Source organism: Varroa destructor, unplaced genomic scaffold (genome assembly GCF_002443255.2).
Source record: "Varroa destructor unplaced genomic scaffold, Vdes_3.0 BEIS01000002.1, whole genome shotgun sequence".
NCBI lineage: Eukaryota > Metazoa > Arthropoda > Arachnida > Mesostigmata > Varroidae > Varroa > Varroa destructor.
Genome location: NW_019211455.1, coordinates 46,310,508 through 46,333,043, shown reverse-complemented (window position 1 = coordinate 46,333,043; position 22,536 = coordinate 46,310,508). Strand labels below are relative to the sequence as shown.

Sequence of the window (22,536 nt, the reverse complement as noted above, 5' to 3'; positions counted from 1 at the left end):
CATGGCTACGGCATTACAGTTCTAAAGGTGAAATGTTCTTGATCAATTAGTCTGATATTAATCACTCTGAGATCTCACTATGGCATACATCTATCAAACTCTGTCGCCAACATTGGTCTTAACTTGCTTTTTTTATATTACGACCTTCGTATGTATATATGCTGTTATTGGTCTTTGCTCACTAATTTGTCTTAATATATTATACAGTTAATAATAATAATAATCGAGTTAATAATATCAGGACAAGGTTGTATGCCTTGCATCTTCATCCAAAACCGTTGTCAAGCGGCAGCAATTCAGGCTTTATAAATTGGCGGGATGTGATATCGGCAGCAATCTGCGTGCTCATAGCGTCTGTTGCCAACAGTTTTCAACGCTAAACGTTAACGCCTTTAGAAGCATTTCTGATGATTGGATCTCGTTTTCGCATTCACCGTGCGAGCAAACTGAAATCAAGCATATCTATCAGATGGCCTGCGAAAATTTCCGTAGATAAGAATTAATTAGCTTTTTAAGCACAGGTATGCAAACAATGATTTTCTCCTAAAGGACAAAACTCTATAGGAGACAGTAATTTCGACCTGTAAAAAAACTATGCATGACGGTGACTCATTTTACGCATATGCGTATTACAAAGAAGAAGAAGAAGAAAAGAAAGAAAAAAATCCTATGTTTATGTGAGGAAATCAGCGACGCATTCCGTATTCGAATCTTGTAAAAAATGCTTCTAAAAACATTGATAATATGGCTTCTGATTCGTACTGCGCCATCGATAAATTCGTTCACACAGGCATGGTATATGTTGCTGTTTTATTTTGTTTCAGTACTTCGTGAATTCGGTTCAAAATAGATGTGATTAGCTGTTGACTATTTTTGAGTGGCTCCATGAAGCCAGTTATGCACCGATCCGTGCTGTCAACCGGAGAAACGATCCGAGTTTTCCCGCTTCTTCTTCAAGGACGCTCACTGTTATCGGCTGTGTGGGTCGATATGTTTCCCGTAAACATGTGAGACGAATGAGATTCACTGATTAACGAAGGGCGTGTTGTTGCCAGCAAGGTCAATCGGAGACCTTGACATGGCTAGATACGAGAACTGCCTAGCCGGACAAATAGTCATCTCAGACTGGATTTGATTCACATTAACAGTACGTACAATGAAGAAAAAAGGGTTCAAATTCAAGCACGGCGAAAAATATCATTGCTATTGATATATAAAACAATTAATAAAAACACTATGCAAAATTCGCTTCAAGGGCTTGCTTGACGACTACCATGCGGTGTATCCTGCGTCAACCGTAACCAAAGGAATCAATACTAACATTTATTTCTATTAGATGCTGGATTTGATCTCAATAAATTCGGTTGTTTACTTATGTTAGCTGATAATATATCAGCTAACATAAGTTAGCCATATACATATGTATCTAATGAGTCAAACTTACGTCTAAGTCGGCTGTCGTTGCACCTTTAGTGACCGCGAACACGGTTGCCTCGCAAGTTCATTTATATCATGCATTTGTTTCTGCTACGACTACTGACTAACGCGACAGCCAGTAATTCTTCTAGCCTTTCTTGTTTCCACATAGAGGCTTGCGTTTCTTCGTATCAAGCGATCGAATCGGCCTGTTGCCAGGCCAATGCAATTACATGCAAATTTCCTTTGACGCGACTTCAAAACTAATTTAAGGTTTTAAAAAAGCCTACGAATAGAGACGCCTACGCTGTGCCGCTGACTACATCACTGCCGGTTCTGATTGTCCTAATATTATTATAATGCCAAAGCTTACCCTTACGCCGTACGAGGTCATCATCAACTAAACAGTACCTACCATGAGGGTAATATTACTTGTCGCTAATGGGCCCTAGAATCTTGGGCCTGCCTTCCACCAGCAGTCTGCGATCCGGCGATAACAGCACAAATGTTTGCGCAATGGCTGCGATGTAGCCAGGATTTAGATTTTGTTTCGGCAACTGAGTCCCGCTGCAGGGCTGCTTGCATTACTAGATAGTCTGACTAAAATTTGCTGGATCCAACTAGGACTTTGGCGTGATGCTATAGTCAGTAAACCGTTCATGTAAAGTCCTGTGGTATTAAAAAAGAAGGATGTTTGCATTGGAGAACGATAGCTGTCGCTACTGGGATGACGTCTGCAAAAGGACGGGACACCAACAGGTCGTGTGAAAATGGAATAGCGCTATACGTAAAAGTCTGTCTCCTCTAACGACGATAAATAAACAATTAGTAGTGCCTTAACCGGCTCTACTGCTGGAGATTCAAGCAGAGGTTGTATGCAGAGTAATCCCAACTGACAGATCACCTTTGACCCAAACTCTTGTCCATGTTTGCTTGCCCATAAGATAGTTTGCGTGAGTCGTATTTTTGCATGAACTGTTGAACGGTAGTGTGATAATGTTACACGTAATAATAATGATGCGTGATAATGTTACGTACAGCAGTTAACTGATCTTAGAGGACCAGCTGGTAATAAACTCCTGTTCGACTATGCAATACGTGAATCGTCCAGAAAATGTCGAGCAGATCAGCAGCGGTAACAAACTTCGTAATAGGCAAAGAGCACAAGGTAATAATAATTCCAATAGTTAGCATACAGTTATTTAATAATTCCCCTAGTATTATGAAATGACGCAAACCTAAACAGCCGTTAATAAGGTGCACTTTCTACAATCATTTAGAAATGAGAAAAAAAAAACCCAATTTCCGCAAAGAATTAATTTCAGCTTGCTGCATCCAGAATGATAAATTTCATACCATGGAGACAAAAGCTGACTCGATATTGGTAGCCCAATTAGGGAAGTTTAGGTGGCCCTGATCCACAAAAGCGTACCAGATTATTACAGCAGTAATCTTGACTGAGACGCTTGTAATTGTGAAATTCCCATATTTCGGGCCTATAGAAAATATCTCTCATACGATACAATATGGCCGAAACAGGTAGCGTTGTTTACTAATGTGTCAGTTCTGCTTGTAAATGTAATAGTAGTCCACTATTGCAGAGCTGATTATATTAGAAAGCTGGGTCTCACCAGAACGCATTGATAAATGGGCCGTGTTTGCCCCGGCATATATGGACGACCTGCATCAGTAATAGATGCTAATGACGTCGCGGACAATTTACGTATTGAATTCTGACCCTTGAATTAGACGTCTAAATATCAGTGTTAACCTGTTGCTTTTTTAATTTTGCGAAATTCGTAGGAGACAACTTTGTACTCGTACTAAACAATTAAGCGTTGACAATATAGGGGTTCAGTCAAGTCAGATTGCTTTCGACAACTGCTATCAAAATTACTACGCAATTATAGCTAGAAAGGCAGGCAGATGTGTGTCGATTACGTTGTAACTCACAGGGATTAATATCCTTTAGGACAAAATAAATCCCAAAATCATAAAAGTCTCTGAATCAATTCGTTTCTCGTACAAACGTAGATTAGGCTCAATAAGAGACACATCGGTAGCTTCGTTACAGGATTCGTAGTACCTACTTTTCGATTTAGAAGAAATCGCGATTGCGTTTATATATTTTCCATGTATCGCCAGTGTAGAATTATTCTCTCAATGCACCAATTTCTATCAACAAATTTCAGCTAAAACCACACCTAAGCCCTTATATACATTTACATGGAGAATACAGTATAAACCCGCTTTATATATTGCTTCTGGATCCGTGTTGCAACGTATGTGTGAAAAAAGTACTGATGCGGAAAGCGCTAAGGCGCCGACGATGCTTACACCCCATTACCCGGCCTTCCCTATTTGGCTGAAAAGAATAACGCTATCGTTAAAATCAAACAGCATTTTCTACTAGCCCGACTCTGGCTAGCGGGACTGTTTATTACCTCACTGCTGTTTACCTCATTCTGTTCGAAGCCTAGACCTTAAATCTGATCTCAGCGTAGTAATCAGTCATATTTGTGTCGTCATTATTAGGACGCGAATGTAGCAAGACCAAGTGAGGATTGAGTGACTAGGTATAATGTACAATTACCGAAAATGTGCTTCAGGCCGTGCTCGAAACTGTACCCGAATATTAATAGCTAATACAGCCTAGTGTAGAAGTATACGAGAAAGGAACTAGTACCTCACCGTGTAGTTTCGTCAAGCCCCACGTTGCCCAGTTAAAGCTATGTCGGTATGATAAATCAGCTATACAACGTATGCGATCTATAAGCTAGCGTCAACTATCGGCTGCGTCTCGATCGGGCCAAGTTGAGTTAGTTTATAACTTCAGCCTCAATCAACTGAGATTCGTGGTTTTTTTCCTTTCTTCTCCCTCTATTCTTTATCCGAGTGTCGGTCTGTCGCTGTGACAGTGCTACGTGTTCCGACGTATTTTCTGATACATTGGAGCAGAGTCGGTGCCAAGGACAAGGTCCGTGGCCCATTGCAGATCTACGTGATCCATAAGCACATTGATACACTAGACAGTAAATATACTGCGTACTTGTTCTGGTATCGTATATAAGAAATGCAAAGGTGACACTACAGTTAGCATTTGTTGTCCCGGTGAGTTCCGGTGCTATATTTTTGAAACTGGAAAGCAGTTTTGTAAGCCTTAAGTAGTGACAAATATATATACGAGGCGGAGAAACGATCGACAATCAGGTTATATAGCTATTACAATGATCATGTTCATATGGGATGGGATGTTTTTTGATGTATATATATATAAACGTACGTCGTTTTTTCCCAAGCAACGTATTTTTCCAGAAAAAAAGTTATTCTGAATGTCATTTTAGGATTCCGGCAATACAAGAGGATAATATATAAATGTTTCTATATGTCAACAGCCTTCTGCTTAAGATCTTAAAAGTGGTCGCGGCGAAGATTTTCCTGTTAGCCATTTTGCATATGATTTCGTGCATTTAAACAGGTGTACTGTAGCATACGCCGCCTTTTAATCGTAGAGCTTCGTTAGTAGTTGACCCTCTTTCAAACCTACCTGTTGCTAGGCCTATGTACCATTATAAGTACTTTCCAGGTTGTAGTGATTGAGAAAATAGCTTTCACGGCGACCGGCGACCTATCTGTGTGGCCTCACTGAATGCTCCACGAACCACGCTTAGGAAAACATATTATGCGGAAATGACAGCTCGGTAATACGATGACGCGTACGCGATGACGGGGCGGGCCGACCCGTTAGTGGAAATGGGTCTGGCCTCAGGCTTCAGTGTACCTTAAGGTTCATAGTGCAAACCGTTGCTCTAGCCGTGGAGACCCTTTTGTCTGTTTTGGAAATGTTGTTAAAGCGAGTGCACGGGGTCTCCCTGGGTAAACTGCCTAGAAATATGTTCACTCAGCGAGAACGAATGTGTTTTCGGGCATAAATATTCTTTTATAAGCTGCCTATTGGAGAGAAAATGTGGATTCTAAGAAGTGGACCGCAGTATTCAACGGATACGGAACTAGAGTGACCCGCTTCGGTATCAGAGTATTATACGTAAACTGCCTCGTGCCCATAAAAGATTTTGCCTGTCTGAAGCCAAGGAGTGCAATGTAGCCATTCAGATTTTAGGGTGTATACGCATTAAATCCATGTGAGTAATGCAAAAACATTGATATGGCCCAGGAGACAGTTAACGCGATTCCCCGAGAAATATTGCTGCCAAAATATGTATTCTCGAAAACTTTAGTTGAATAGTAATAGCTTTAGTAAACATTTTAATTAATTTAATTAAAAAAAAATAAAGTTTCAATTGACAATAAGGCTTGACTCGGAAGTTTTTATTTGCCGCTTGATTCTGCTTTCAACTTCTTACCTGGTCACAAGCTCACTTGATGCAGCAGTAACTGAAGCTAAATAACTTGACAACGACGAATGATAAAAGTTAACGAGTTTCTTTAGTTTATATAATATAGCCGTAAGCGTGTTGGTCGACGAAACATCCTACAACCCATTTTCTAATCAAGATAATTACAGTCTTGGAAACTGTCTTCGTCTTGAAAGAGTCATTCATGGCTCTGTAAAAACGAGGTTGAACTAATAATACTTTTGTTATTATTAAGTCTCTTCTGCAATATTATAATTGAGTGAAATGTCTTCCTCACCCTTAATGAGAAAATACTTACCCTAAAATAACATAAGTTAATAAATATGAGACCGCTGGCCATATGGGCCAAATAACACGGCTGCTAGTGTTGCTATTCGAGTAACAGTAGTGAGATCGTATAATTTATTATCAACGTTTCCTATCGAAGTTTTCCTTACAAGGACAAGTTAAGCCTAAAAGCTTAGTCCACCATAAGCGTCAGTGCCTGCTTTTGCAAAAGTAGCCAAACTCTTTTTGCTTTCTAATACATTTCTATCGCTGCTAAGGCTTTTCAAGCCAAATGACTAGAAGAACCACAATGTCGACACCGCAGGAAACGTCACATAAATCATCAGATGAGGAAACAGTGGTATTTAGGCAGGACGACAAACTACGCGACAGTCCCTGTCACGTTTTGTTTCTCTCCAAACGACCTGAATTAGAATAGAATATCTAGATGCAATAGTTGACAGCGATCGCGTTTAGAAAATACAGATCGATTTGGCCTACTGCAACTCGGCTTATCCTTTTGGCGGATTCACATGGTAAATCCTTCACTTCGCGTAGGCAGGTATTTAGCGTACAGACCCATGTCAGCTTAGCGCATCCGAAGTTGTTTCAACATTTTCGTTGCTGTAGCTTCCAACAGCTTCGTATCCCCGTAGCCACTCTACTTGTAGTATAGAAGACTGATAATCGTAAGCTTATGTAGGTTGTAGTCATATCAGTCAGAGCATTAACAGGACTAAACTTTATTACAACTTACAGGTGACCAATCACTTTCTTTATCTGTCACCTCACAGGTGTGAAGTACAACTTTCTCAAAACGCACGTCCTACACGCTCCCTGTGTAACCTCAATTGATTGATGCTTAGAAGCAAATAAATTTAATAAAATACATCAGACAATGACAAATGAAGAGATAAAGAGATTGTTCCTTAGCACAATCTTCTTATCCTATGTAGGTTTCTATAAAATGCTCAAAAAATAGATTAGCTTATGGTAAAGTCTCTTACATTCGTGCACCCAGAAATAAAAAAAAAAGCTTTTTTTTGTGTAAAAATGTTCTACTATAAAAATGTGATCAAATACTTCCTATTCTATATATATATATCTATATATAAGATTACGTGCGGCCAATATATAGACCGATGCCGAGAAGTGAGTAGTATTCACAGGTGTGGCATTTTGCTCGTTTCTATGTAAATGTTGATAATATGATAAAAGAATAAACGACATATATATGTGTATTCGTAAAAAAAACACCGGAAAAGGGTTATGACATATTAATTGCAGAGATGTGTTAAAAGATTCTACAAAGCAAACAATAATAAATCATTTGTTCTCACTAAGCAATAGTTTCAATGACGGATAATAGACGAAGTCAACAATTCCACTCCAGAGTCAGAGGCCAACAAATAGTGTCATCTGATTATAATGTTTGTTGATGTTGACTTCTTCTCAATTTTTAAATTATTGAAAAAAAAATTTACTTTTTCTCAAAATTAAACCTATTCTTTTGTCCATATAGTTTTTCTCATGACAGAAAGGATTTCTTGAAAATGTCTACATTTTGTAGTTACGACACGCTTTATGTTTCGAGTGTCAAAATCATTTAATATAAACTTCTCTCTGTATTGCGATTCCCTACAGCCGCATTGTAGCGGCGCGAAATTGCAGGACGTTTTCCTGTAATTTGTGGTTGTTTTCCTGGTCATAAAAATACTAGCGATAGGCACGGGGTTAGTTCTAATTGCAATCTAATATTTCTAACTACCGCAGAATACAGATGTGTTCAAGACTACATCGAATAACCTCCTGCATATGTAACTATGTAACAGTCTGCTGTAAAATACATGTACGTGAATCTATATGCGTAAAACAGTAATGCTTGCTCTAACTAGATAACATGCCCCAAACCTCCAGTTAGCCTCACAGCATTGCTGGACGTGTCGTCGTTGTTGTATTAGTTAGGCTGATTTTATCACGGAAGTTCCCTCTAGCTCCTACCTGGTACGTGTCATCAACGATGTGAGGTTACAGCCTCACGTTCTTTGCGCACCGTGGCCGCGTACATTCCATCGGCCAAGTTACGAAGCGCGTACATCGTTGTTCTTCGTGATCGCCGCTGTTTTTGTAGTTGTTGTTGTTGTTGTCGTTGTTATCCTTGTCCTGATACTCCTTAATGCTCCGGGACTCGTCTCGTCCTTGGGCAATGCGGTCCGTGCTCCATAAAAATTTGTCTCCACGTTGCTGTTTCCAGCCGTCTGCCAGTTAGCCTAGACGAGCCAGTCCTGGCCCGAGGGGTTATCAGTGTCACTACCATAGTTAAACAAATGTCGGATACAAGGTGTTCTTTCTACCGTTCGCGTAAGGACGCAATACGGCTAAAAAGTCCCGATGTCTACATGGATCTAAAGATATATGTGCAGATCCAGTGCTTGTCTTCGGATATGTAAATACGGCGTTGATGTGTTGTGATATCAGGACGGATCCTACTTTTACAATTGGTAGATACGATGGAAGAGAAAAGGTGTAGTAGATTGTCGGGACCACTTTCTTCGATTAGTTAGTTAGTTGCATGGAGGCTTCTAGTGCTTCCAGGCGTAGAATATGACTATCAAGCAGTGAAAGCGTGATACACAAATTAATATTTTACTGTTCAAGCCACATAACTTATCGTACGAATCAATTTAGTTACAAGCGTTCTATATCGTGGGAGTGGTATTGGAACTCCAATACCAGGCAGGAATAAGTTTATTTTATAACGGTGCTTGTGCTTAAGTACATCAGATTAGCCTGGCAAGACTAACTACTTTGCTTGAAGTTAACATGTAAAAAATCGGGAAGTTACACCTATTCTATTTAACTGAGATCTAATCTTTTGCCTCCTTTAATGCAAATGGACGTTCTTTCCGATCTATCCTTTTCAAGTGCACGCCTGACTATATACTTCTTCATATATTTTATTCTATAGCCCCATTTACGCGTAAACATGCATCGATCGTGGCAATATTATATAGTCGATTTGCCAGTAAGCTTAACGAACGAGAATTTACAGAGTAGGGTTTGTAAAATGGAGCGCCTCTTAATGATCGATTGCGAATATTCAGAGGTTTAGCTCAAAGTGTCCATAGCCTTCCCAAGGTGTTAGTTCATTCCCATTAGTGAACCCTTGTCAAGACCACTTCGCTTCTAGTTGACATAGGAGAAAAGTAAATATGGATTTTTTTTTTTAAAGAAATGCTACTTATATGGATTTGTAGAAGATATTTGACATGTTCTCTATAATTTCAGTCACAACGTATTGCTGCCTGGCCGTTTCCTGTTACCAGGGCAGTTAACTGTAAAACAGAGCGCTAAATTTACTCTTAATAAAATTATAACAAATTTTAAGCAAACCTGCATTGAACTACGCTCGACTAGCCTATTTAATAAAAGCAGATAAAAAAAGTTTATAAACAGGTTGGCATTAAGATAGCATGGGTGCATCTTAGATTGTTATTCTGACCCATTTCCCAGGCTATATGTTGAGTGTAAAAACGTATCTCAGCCCGTTGTCACCTTTTAAAATTTGCGCGTCAAACATGATTATCAAGGCTGTTTTCACGCATATAACGCGGCATTAGCTAAGACTCATTGCCAATAGACGACTCGATGGCAATCCAACCAGGGATATAAATACCAAATTCAAGAATCATGCAAGCAATTGTAAAAACCGCAATAGTTAGTATTGCCGCAGTAAAATATGCTGGAGTACAAATATCTCTCCCTACGATAAGTATACGACGAGATTATAGAACAAAATAAACTTTAATACAGCATACATTATTGCTGAAAAGTTGCTCCTTTTTCTTTCTATGCAAATAAAGTGAGAAATATTTACCCAAAATTGACCTCAGGTTATCCTAGAAAGTCAAAACAAATGCTTTTTTCCAAATAAACGGATTTTGTCAAAAACTTTTTTCTTATTAATTAATATTACGATTTGTTAATAATAATAGCTCAATTATATAGCTTAAAATCGAACAACATTGCAGTGAAAGACCTCTATAATATAATACTTCTCTGTCATCAGCGCTGTGGCCCTTTGCTATTGGTTCACTCATTTGCACAGTCAACAACCTACATATGTCTACTATAGAACGAATAGACGGCCGTCTTAAGCTGATTTACACTAACTAGACTAAGCAGATTTGTATGGCAGCCGAAATAGGAAAGTGTTCTAAATAAAACAAAAAAAGAACAATAAAATGTTCTATTTTCCAGTTTTCGTTCTCTTGCTATAACACCTATATAGATCACTTACTTTGTATAATCGTATAACTTATCTATTAGAATATAATAGTTTGGCCGGTTTCTATTTATTACTACCCTTTTTTTTTAACATTTCGTTGACTGTATAACTAAAATCTTGATGATCTCCTTTGGCACAAGGCAGTGTCCTTCGAACTAGAAAAATCAAATGGAGCGCACTCGTTAAGCCGAAAATGTTATTTTTAATTTCACCCTGTTTTTACCTGCTTTTCAGTTATACCAATTTAACCGTGCATTGTACACCTATCCCGGATAGTTTCGGTAGCTTTTACCTTAAAGTTTCAGCTGACTGCGAAACTACGTCAAAACAATGCCAACGGCTTGAAACAGCATCAAGTGACCTATTGCAATTGTAATGATGAATATTCATTTTAGGACTTCTCTCCCATTGGTTTGGGATACAATATATTTCGTGTAGCCGACGTAATACGTGTCATTTTTGCTGGCATGTACATATCCTATGTGCCAATAGCTCAGCCGTCTACAATAAGCAACGAAGCTACACACACAATATTGTTTAGATTACTATCATGGGGTACAAAATATACAACGCTCTCATATAGAAACATCTCCGGGTTTACGTTCGTACACATTCTTACGTCGGTCCCTGTAGACTCAACTCTGACCAATCCGAATCTCTCATTGGTCCGCCGCCTACAATCTACGTTCGTCCTGAACTCCTAAATCTCTGGAACAGAGACATCGCAAAGCAGAATAGTCTTGGAAGTACAACTGTCTCATATCGATTAGGATTGTCCTATTCAGCGGTCGCTATCAGTAGTCTCACTGCTAACGCCAAGCGGCTTTTCTGCAAGTCAAGGGAAGCCTTCTCTTTTTTGCTTACCGTTGCTCGCGTTTTTTAGTCGAAATTCGTTAGTGAACGTCAAAACTATGATGTCCAAACGCTGCTTGCAAAGCTTTATCATCGTCTTGTACTGTTCTTTGCTAGACTTTATCTCGACCTTATTCGATTTCGACCTTTGCGCAAACCATTTCAGTTCCTTTCTGTTTGTGAATATTTTTCGTTTGATGTGACTTTCTTTTTCGTTTTGCTTTTTTATTCTTTTTTTAACGTCCTTCGGATTACACGCCCACATTTCCGACCCCCTGACTGAAGTTACCTATTAGCGCCACCGCTTTTTTCCTCAATAACCCCCGGGTTGCGATAGCGTTGTACTAATGGCAGCACTTTGTCGCTGGCGTGGACCAGACATCTTTGTCTTTGCATTTGCCGAGAAAATCTTGATAAAAGAGAAATCAATGCAACGCTGTGTCTATGTGTGCTAGCCATCTGCCCGAGCTCCGATAACTGCGCCGCTTGACAAAATGGCTTACCTGTTAGTTATCGACGTGTGTGTCCGATATGGCGCATGAGGCATATATCCACATGCAAATTCACAACGACACCCAAACCAAAGCAGCGATCTGCCATATTGGCATCTATATGCGTCTATGCAGCGTCGGCATCGCAATTACCGTCACCAAATGACAGAGGGCACACTATAGTACCGCTTGCAATGCATATCGCCTGCACGTACTAAGATCCGAGAAGGTACTGTCCTTTTTGCAAAGTTTCTTTACGCGAGCCTCCTTTTCCTCGATTGTTCGCATTCTGCTGAATATCTGAGCGTGTTTCCGCTAGTGTAATAGATGACGCTGAGATTAACGGCAAGGTTGTTCAGAGGCGTCTTGGATCCACTGAGTATTCATCCACAAACGGATGAAGCGATGTCGGATGCAAAAGAACAGCAACACCTTGCCAGTTGACGCTTGCGTCATGCGCAATAATACTGATAAACGCTATATACAGGGTTCGCCTTTGGGCCAGGATCTATATATAGATTGTCCTACCCTACGTGTATATATAGACATAGGGAGTGTATCGAATCGTTTTTTAGGTGTAGGTTCCATATGGCACGAATCACTTTTATGAATGTGAACGTTTTATGTATCTCGTACCGTCCAGATCTTTTTTTTAAGTGTAATCTGACTAGCCAGCCTTTCAATCAGCAGAGATAATTACCAAATATTGTCAAATCAAATAAATGGAAAGGTTAAGCGAGCATTGCGTGAACGTTTCCTGTTATTTAATAGAAAAAAAGCAAATGACTAAATACAAAGTCTGCGTCAATACCTTTTGCATCCTCTACGCTGTAGTAATTAACGACCATCGCCAATATAAAGCTGCACTAACAGCAGACTATCGAATGCTTTCGGTTCTTCCTGGTTATCTTTTACCAACTTAAGAATGTGCGATAAACATTTAGGACAATACTGACGAATATATGAGCGGGCGTACGCAGCGGCTGTAGATATGCAAAAAAAAGGCACGTCCATTGCCGGTAACTGCGTGCGCATTCACGGACATTCCTCTGATACGGCAGTAATGCAAGAAACAATGTCTTGCATACAAAGTTACGGGGTACTCTTTAAGCAGGAATCCCGAAATTTGAGTTGGAACATTTGAATTGCCCAAATGTGGAATAGTGAATCGACACGATTGTCTCTATTGTTACAGTCATTGGCGTTGGTTGGTGAACTTGGTTATCGTCCTTTCGTAAGCCTGCTCATAAGGTTCCAGTAATAAATGTTTCCCTTTTGGTGACAGCCTAAGCCGTAACTCCTCACAATGATGAACGACTTTTGCATTAAGCGCATCCATAGAGCATATTTTATAATTTGTCCAAGTGTTAATATATAGTTTTCACCAAGTGTACAAAGTAAATATCATGAAGGTCAGGCATGGCGAAAGATAACCCCACACCGTGAGGTCATTTCGGGTTTAAGAGTATTTAGATCTAGGAGGTCGCATGTTCACTAGAAATGTTTTAAGAAATTATTCGATGAATTTCTCATAGCAAGAAATAGAATCTAGTATAACTAGTCTATAACTATCCAGTGATAACTCAAAATGCTCAAAATGTCATTCAAGGCTTACGATTCTAGCAATAAATTCACTAATTAATCACAAGACATCTTAACATACGCACGTTCCATAAAAGCATGTACCAACCTTGGAGTGCTTCACAGCACTTCCTCCGGTGCGAAGCAGCACGTACGAGTCATACGATGCCAACACGTTACCTAATCAACAACGCTTTAACCGGTTAGGTTCTGTGGTATTATAGGGACTTACGTCTTCCGCAACTATTGTCACGCATAGCTAGTATGTATATGGCCTATATTTTTTTCGTCTGACAGGTATAGGTGCTTCTATAAATAGTCATTCTTATGCAAAGCTTTGCTGTACCGTCTCAGACTCGTAAAGATTAAGTCTCCTTCGATGATAAGTTATTCTGTTCTCTAATAAGCTTCAGGATTATCATGTCAGTCACATTGAACACAAAGGGTAAGCAGCGTTAGCTTCGTTAAATTTTAGAACTCACCCCTTTGTTTCAACGTCAAGGCATTACGTTCACTTTTCCACCGTTTCTAATAAATTCCAAAACACGCAACGTTTGTTAGGGTCTAGCGATGGATATTTTCCTTCAAATCCCTTACCGCTTTGGAAAAACCGGATAAGCAATCGTTCGTTGTTTTCGTTCGTCGACGGGCCACATTCCCGCTCACAGACGCCTGCCCAACTTCCCTCCATTAACACGAAGCACTTACGACGAAGTCTTTGCGTCCCTTGCTTTCACTCTCTCCTCATTACTATTCACCATTTGTTGGTCCTTCTTTCTACGAATCGCAGCATCACGAAGCGTAGGTTTGCGACCTGAAGAATATCTTTCGTAGGTGCGGACAACCGTCTTTTCATCGGGGACCTCTAAGAAGTTACGCTAAAGCATAATGGCGTCGCTGACTAGACCGGAGGAACACGAAAGTGAGCTGACTGAATATGTGACCGTGTCCATAAGTTCTTTTTTCTATAGATTTGTATTTAACCGAAAAAATCAGGATCTTAACTATGGCTGTCGGCATCCTAGTAGTCTATCTCGTTCCCGAGCGTTCTAGGTCTCTTTCGACATGTATGGTCAATTTGTTATAGGCTTATTGTAAGGCATTGTTAAGGTATAAGTGGATGGTTATAATTTCGTTTTCAGTACTCGCATTACCGAACAATCATATTATGCCGAACCTAGTATATTTCGTGAATGTGTTTCTACCCATATATACTCATATATATCAATGGTTTTTGTAATGGATTAGGTTGGAAAAAGCTCCCGCCTTTTTTTTAAAAACTTGCTGTTTATTTTTGTACCGTCTGAAAGCGTTTGTATTTATATATCAGTGTTATATTGTGTTGTGAGTGCCATTTTAACTTGAAAGATCTTCTCACAGTTAAAAAATCTAGATAGAAGGATGTGCATTTTCGACACCTTCTCTACGGCGCATTTCGTCAAAGCCAAAACACAGCAACGACGATATCGATGTAAAAATTGTTCAAAAATAATTTGCAAAATGTAAAAATGCTACCAAAGATCTCCTACGAAACAGACACTCAAGTGGTTCATTTACTTGGTCCAGTTGTCCGGGGCCTGTTGTAGGGCGGTTCCAATCTTTTGGCCAGGCTCGTACAATTTTTTTGAAACTTTTTTCTGTAGTAGTTCTTGGTGACCGTGGAGCTGAACTGTATGAGCTCATGATGAAAAATTACTCGACGGTCGAAGAACACCGCAAGGGTACCTTGCTTTCGGACCTGTATCGAATGATTCTACTTTGATTGGGGTTTGTTTTTGAACCGCTTCTGGGAAGATTACTTCTTGTACTGCTAGTCATAGTCGTCACTTTACATCTAATTGCCCACAACGCCGTGTTCAAGCTTTTTGGCTCCTCTGAGAGTGGGAAAACACATCCTTTGATACAAACTCCTCACAGACTGGATATTCAGCTCATTCGGTCGTAATTTTGCCGCAAGCGTTCTAAATTCTTGGTCATAACAGTCCGACATAATTAAATTAAGGCGCCATATCTCTTCGATTCGACGGCATAAGTCATTCAATGTTCATGTTTTCGTCACTGCTGCCTCAGGCCTTTCAGAACGAGGGAAACGCTTGAATCATTTGTTTATTTGAGCTTTACTCCATGTATGCAACCGAGATTCGAGCGATTTCCGTATGAAGCCTCTGGAGTTTTACGCCATTTTTGTGCTAGTGCACGTAGCAGCGCATGTGTTACCTTCTTTAGCTAAACTTTGCCGCTAGCGCATACGGGAATGTCGTGAAAATCGTTGTACAAGTGTACAAGGATTCGAAACGGTACGTAGTAGTTTCCTCATACTGAATTGAAGAATCGATTCAGGCAGTTTGGATATCTGAATGCACATCAATAATTATGGCGGGTCCAGATGAGCTCCTGCATAGAAAATATGTCTAGAAGACTCTGTATTAATGTATGGCTCACAATAATTAACATGTATATATATATATATATATGCATGTACTTGTAGCACATCGTCATAGAGACTGCAACGTGAAACACTCATTACCATTTACGAACGCTTTTCGTAAATTCAAACGAATTTAGTGCCAGATCTAATTCTAGGCTTATTAAGCCACTGTAGTATTCTATGACGTCCACAGTTCCTCTGGATATTTTTGATAACGAAACTAACATTAGATAAACCACTAAAGCACTAAACCAATGAAAATAACCAATAAATAACCAACCAATAAAACACTTGTGTTTTATTTATGATGTGAACGTAAACGGGCATTTAAATTTTGTATTTGCCGTCATATGCCGGATCGTGCACAATTTTTCTCGCCATCTATGTCTACCAGCTTGAAACCGTAATTCAAGGCAGTACCACAAACCCATGACGAAATTTGTACATCAGATCGCACCGTAGGTGATATGTACGATCTGAAATGATATGGCTGTACAACATTCCCCTTCACGTGTAATTACAAAGTCAGATAGCCTATTCAGTCTCATCAAAAAGAAGCGCTCCGATCCTGCTCCAAGACATAATTAGGTACAGCATATAGGCGTTGCCCACTAGAAGCCTCTAGAAATAGAACGTCGAGGATAACCTTTGTGACCCGGTGGCAATTAACGCAAACAGTTCGATTAACGTGAAGTTCGGCACTTTCGGAAGTCCAATTCTCTATTCGACTCAAAACAGTCTACTACAGTAAACAGGTTAGGCGAGCGTACTCGTACCTAAAATACCCAACATTCAGTGCCTTATGGTAACTAGTCGCGCAGCAGAGGCTTTACCAGAAAAATATTAAAAAAAAATAGAATTACTGTGTGTTCTTGTTCTAGTCATACGCCAGCTTCGTGTTTCGAGATGTCGTCGCAAACCAACCGCTATGACTTCTTCGTGACCGCAACCGGTTGGTTAATACTTATCTGCAGCTATTTTCCCCATGCAACATCATATATCATGTTGTAAAGGCTTGACCTGCTAATAACACGCAGCTTGTTCTCGCTGTACGTTCATCGAAAGCCTTAACGATCAGTAGGAATTATGTTCGCGCCTTTATTCATCATTCTTCAAGAAAATAGAACCGCCAAAACTCTACAGGACCTTCCGGCTATAACCATTTAGCGATTTAGCACTTCAGATCAAGCGAAAATCTAAATCGCTACGAGATGCAGCATTCTGAACAGGGTCTTTTCCGGCGCTTTCGTTTTTCGAAAACAGAAGATCACTCCTATTTTTCCATTCAGGTAGGAAGGCAAAAAGTGGCCCTGATCAATTAGTGACTTGACTTTTAATAGCTTTATGGATCGACCTATTTCACATATATTATAGTTCTAATTTCCTAAGTGGAAATAGCTAATCTCCCTTGGTGTCTGGAATGAACACTAGCTTTGCGGTAACCCCCTGCTATCTGCTTATTCTGCTTTCAAACTGCTTTTGTATTGCGAAATATTTCTAAAAAACCGCAGGATATTTCAGAAGGTCGATGTCATTGAGAGCAGATAGATTTGCTTAGTAATGTTCTTTTTCCTATACTATTTATAGTGGTGGTACATGTAGCTTGTCTGTGTCCCCACATAGAAACGGTGAGGACATGCAACTTACATGTTGACGTCGCTCCTCTGCGCTACGACTGATGTTTTATTTAGTCCGCTATGCGATAATCTGCAATAGTCAAGACGTATGGAAATTATCTTCAGTAGATCTGTGAAATCGCACAAATGACTTATGCAGCGGTCGCCCTTGAAAATGTAAGCATACCGCAGTGAGGAAATCGGTATCTTTTCTGCAGCAATCTTCTAAGCCTGCAGTGTTTCTGCCCAGTCTGCTCTGAATGATTTTTCTAGCCCTTTATTCCTAAGAGAACCCGTCGTATGCTAATTAAACGAATTTAGCGTTCTTCCGGCTGGCAGCTGTGCGCCTCTCTGAAATCTGCCTTTAATTGCGTACTAAACAAAACAATCCATGCGTCATTTGTCCTTTCGGACTGAGTACGTTTTGTCGGTTTTTTGCTTGTTATACCAACGTTAGCTTAGGAAAGGCCATACCTAAGTTTCTATGAAACATTAAAGAAATATCTTATGAGAAGGATGAAACTTTTACAGATGCAGCTCAAAATAACTGCAAGTTAATAAACAAATATGTGTAATAAATCTAGCCTAACCTGTGCTACTATTTTTCAACTTCCTCAAACTTGAATTGTTAATACCATATTATTCACATGAGTATGATTTGTCATGCGATTCATCATATGTTACTTGAGAATATACAAAAGACAGAACTTGTACTGTCTCTAACACACTATTGTGTCAAGGCGAAAAGCGGCAATACGTTGCCTATTCGTTGGCTGACTTTTCGCGGTTATCATGAAAACATACACGTATCTGTTGTTTTTAACAGTCCCTATTGCTAGGGACTCTTTCTGCTGTTCACCTTCACCTATTTTTCCTGCGTGAACAAATCCTTCGAATCACCTTTTAAGCATAGCATCAAAGATTTATACCTACATGGAGGCGTAGTCTGGCTGGTACTTCTAGTGGCTAAATTACATGTAATAGCAATGCTGCAACAACAGCTATCATATCTGACACACAGTCTACTATTATACCTTCGATTAGATCAGTATTATTATATCGTATCAAGTATAGGTCCCCCAAAGGAGCGAAAAATTTAAATTCCAAATAGAATATTGGCTTTCTGCTTTAATAAATTAACAATAACAGTTTCGACATAGAATAAAACAACATGATAGGAATTACGTACGGAACAACATAGCTGGTAAAGAGAGCTCGTCAGAACAACAAACGAACGATGGGTTTTTCATCAAAAGCATCTTGAACAATGGTTTTATAGATAATCAAACTGTCGCCTCTAATTGTAACGAAAACCCACAAATATTTTATGAGAGAAAAATACATGTCAAACACGTATTGTTATTTAATGTAGCATAATTTATCATTATTTAATAATTTTCCTTTAAAGGAATCCATAATTCTTTTAAATTAAAATAAAAAGTTGCAGATGATGCGCGGTATTGGGGCATGATGACCTAGTTTCAAACAGTATCGATTTCGAAAACGTGCTATTTGACAGGGCATTTTTGCTCCCTAGCGTATCAGCTGCAATCGCCACAAGAGGAAACACCTTCATCCCAGAGACTACAAAATCGCTAATAATCCTAGAACGAAAAAGCATCGTCTTAATCAAAGGATCATATTATATGGTGACATGTACAGAAATTATTGTAATTGTACATTCAGAATAGCAGGTGCTATCTGTAGATATTTCAATTTGAATTTAGCGGTTAAATCACTGTTGACCTAATGGATAATTTGGAAGGTGCCAATAAGTTGTTTAGTCTAATGGACGGAAACGTATTTAAATAAAAAATGCTTATTGGTCATGATTACGTAATACATGGATAGTAACATATAGCGAACACAACGTATTACCGATAGGAGTGGAAAACGTTTGCGCTCATAGCTACGAACGAGCGAAATGAGGAAACTCGATAGTACTAGTGCAGCCTGATTCGAGTGTTATGTACTTCGTCGTGATTACCTGTTCTTATTTACATTAGATGTAGTAAACGTCAACATGAACGAAGCCCCTTCTCGTTGCCATAACGTATTTTATCGACGTCGCCGGCTTATCGTTATATTACTTCCATTAGCACAGTCCGAATACACTGGCTCACCGATACAAGACCATAATTGAATTAAGCGGTGCCTATATGTCAAAACAATGGCATCATCGATACCAGATGCCGGGACCAAAGAAGATTGAAAGTATACATACATAGTATATGTATACATACAGGGTAGGGCAAAAGTGGTTCAAGGTCTATATCTCGTGGGGTAAACAAGTCGTGGCCCAATAAGTATTACTGAGTCAAGTAACTGGCTGGTGCATGCGGCTGGAAAAGAACAGAATTGTTGTAAGTATTTTGTAATAATATAACATGGGGAATAATATTAGATATGTGAAATTATAACTGCCAGAGGTTCTTGTCATGAAGGATCTTGGTCAACTTCATTCCATAGTTGACTCTTTACCCAAATTATGAACGGTCTGGCATAATTCGACCGCAGAGCCACAGAGTAAAGACGTCTAGATGATGCTATATCTTTAATAAATAACTAACTAAATCGATAATCAACACCAACAACCGATTCAAAGGGATCCCTTTAATTTTGATTATGCAATTATGGGAAAAACATTATAATAAATAAAAGTATTCAATATTAATTCAATATCAAAGCTCTTAAAATCAAGCCAGATTTTCTCTTTCGGTCGTAACCAAATTCACGTTAAGTTCATTTCTTCTAAAAAAAGCACCTCTACATTTAACTTCACTTTTAAGAAAATTCGGTATTTCCTTTCTTTGCTATCGAAGTGCATCGACGTATAAGGATTATCATATATCTATCAACTTACCTCACTTCGATGTGTTCTTACTCACATCAAATTACTTTGGTGCATTATCTGAGCCAAATATTTTGCTAAGCGTCGTCCCAAAGTCCGAACGCATCAAACACATAGCACGCCCCACGTTCAATGGCGCGTTGCACTCGCATACGGCAAACGTTCAGGTCGACCCGGCTATTGGGTACTGGCTTTTTTGTCCTGTTTGTCCTTACAGCTCGCCCCGCCGATGTACAGAACGTCTCATTTATTTTATTTACAGTTGACGGGAAGCGGTTTTTGTTAGTTTGTACGTCTACATATCTGTAACAACAGCAATAGCTGCAAGGTGTCGTCATCGGGTACCACTGTAGCAGTTTTGCCCGCTGATTTAGCTTTGAAGCTTCCTCTTCTATTAATTCTAATGAATGGTTTGCATTGCTGACTTACTGATCGTATTAGAGTAACGCAGGACGAGGCATCAGGAGGAGCCCGAGCAGAAGACTGTGTAGGGCTGGCGGGATTGTGAATCCGGGCGAGTCGTAACCTGTATTGTTATTGATTTTGATACTAGGCAAAACAGTGGTAATGATGAACATGGTATATGTTTTTTAATAATAAAAAAGTAATTAAATGATGTATTATCACTAAACAACTATCACATGCTTGATAATAAAGAAGTGGTAAAGTGGAAACTTGGACTTTTGTTGTTTCCTTTGTTTATCTATGTTGCATATTTTTAGAATCTTAACATTATATACGCGCAATTTTTAACGAGAACGAAAAGAGTGCTCGCTCTTGCACCCCTATAGTTGTGCTAGTGTTACCATAACACATTACGCGCAGATTTTATGTGCTCACATGACAATATCCTACGACCATTGATTATATTACAAACGGCCATTAAATTCAATAAATAGTCGTCATGGATAGCTGTCAAAGTTTGATTGATTGGACCTCTAGTTCAAATTTGCTAATAACTTATCTATAATACGTACCTGTTTCACGTGAAATAAAAACAAACTTTATTTAGAAAAAAAATCCTCTAGCCCATTTGTCCTGCAATGGCTCCTGACGGCACATCTCGCCCGCGCCATTTGATGATCTTTGTCTTCTAAAGCTGGAACGTGTCGCTCTACAAAAGTCAATACCTCTTGCGGAAGCGAGACAGATGCTCAACTGGCGAAATAGCTACATGGGGAAAAGAATCATGTAAATGAACAATGAAATCGATCCAGGATAGATTGGCCTTCTTTTCGCTTTTTCGGACTTTCGTTGGTTTCACCATCGACATAAAGCGGTAGGCGCAAGCATTTGAGAACTTTAGCTGGGTGATTCCATCGAAATGCTTCTACTTCGGGTATGACGAGATTCCCCACAGTCGGACACCGTTGTAACAGTAATTTGCTTACGCCAGGCGACAGGATTTAACCAGAGCGGCGTGACCTAGGTGCGAAGGTAGGAAGATGCGAGGAGATACTGTGTTCTTGCGATTTTCGAAAAAACTAAAAACCAACTGAGAAGGACGAGAAACAGGAACATGGATAGGCGTTCCATATGAGTATAACGCACTATGCGTCATGTCTAATAGAAAATGTCAGAGCGACCTTTTGCGTAATAACGCTCTACGTGCTACGAACAGTTGCTCCCAGTCACAAAAACGCTTTTATCTAATTCCATGAAGGGCTTAACTGTAGGAAACCGTTCTCGAAGCAGAAGAAGAAGACCCCAAAAAAAGCAATCTATTGCGTAAAACAAAAACATGTAAACATGACTTACCGGGGAGCGTTTGGATAGTTTTAGCGAATTCATCTATAGCCCTTGAAACATATAGGTAAACGCTAGGTTTATCTTTAGTAAATGTCCATTAAAGGTACTAGGAAAAAGTGGTCGAATATAATATGGTCGAAATCGGTCTGTTCCTATTATTAGCTTTCTAGTAACTGAGGCAAATGGCCCTTATTGTCGGAAAAGGTTTTAGATATCGCTATCATAACTAAGGTCCCTTTACGTCGGTAAATAAACCCTCGTAAGGTAGATACTGCATAATTAGAAATTTAGAAAAATATATTCATGCAAACTAAATGTGTCTTGTCATTTGAGATATTTGGCAGAGTTCTTAGAAAAATAATAATAGTCTTATTTTATGCTGCTTCATTGTGACTTATCACCGTTTGGGTTGGCCATTGGTTCTGTAATCAATTTTAGTCAAAGCGATAAGGGTGACAATCTTTTCGTTGATCTTAGTTTGAATCAAGCCGCCATTGGCCACTACGTAGATTGATTCCCTTCCACCAGCCTAGCATAAGCGCCGCATGAATTTTAATTGTCATTTGTAACATATAATGTTGATATCTAACATACTGCAATGGCCAAAATAATAATAATAAG

At 39.3% G+C, this 22,536-nt stretch overlaps 1 protein-coding gene across 2 annotated transcripts in view; it reads right to left on the bottom strand.

The window, feature by feature from the left end:
• The window catches only part of LOC111244858 (uncharacterized), a 71,502-nt gene that overhangs the window by 34,832 nt on the left and 14,134 nt on the right, over positions 1 to 22,536 (bottom strand). The window contains exons 3-5 of one of the 2 annotated variants that reach the window (XR_015320392.1): positions 20,179 to 21,661; positions 13,754 to 19,657; positions 13,381 to 13,451 (exon numbers count right to left, since the gene is read on the bottom strand). The exons of the other annotated variant lie outside the window; for it this stretch is intronic. The gene's annotated coding sequence lies outside the window, so the exon portion shown is untranslated. The remainder of the gene's footprint in view (positions 1 to 13,380; positions 13,452 to 13,753; positions 19,658 to 20,178; positions 21,662 to 22,536) is intronic. 2 annotated transcript variants of the gene reach the window in all.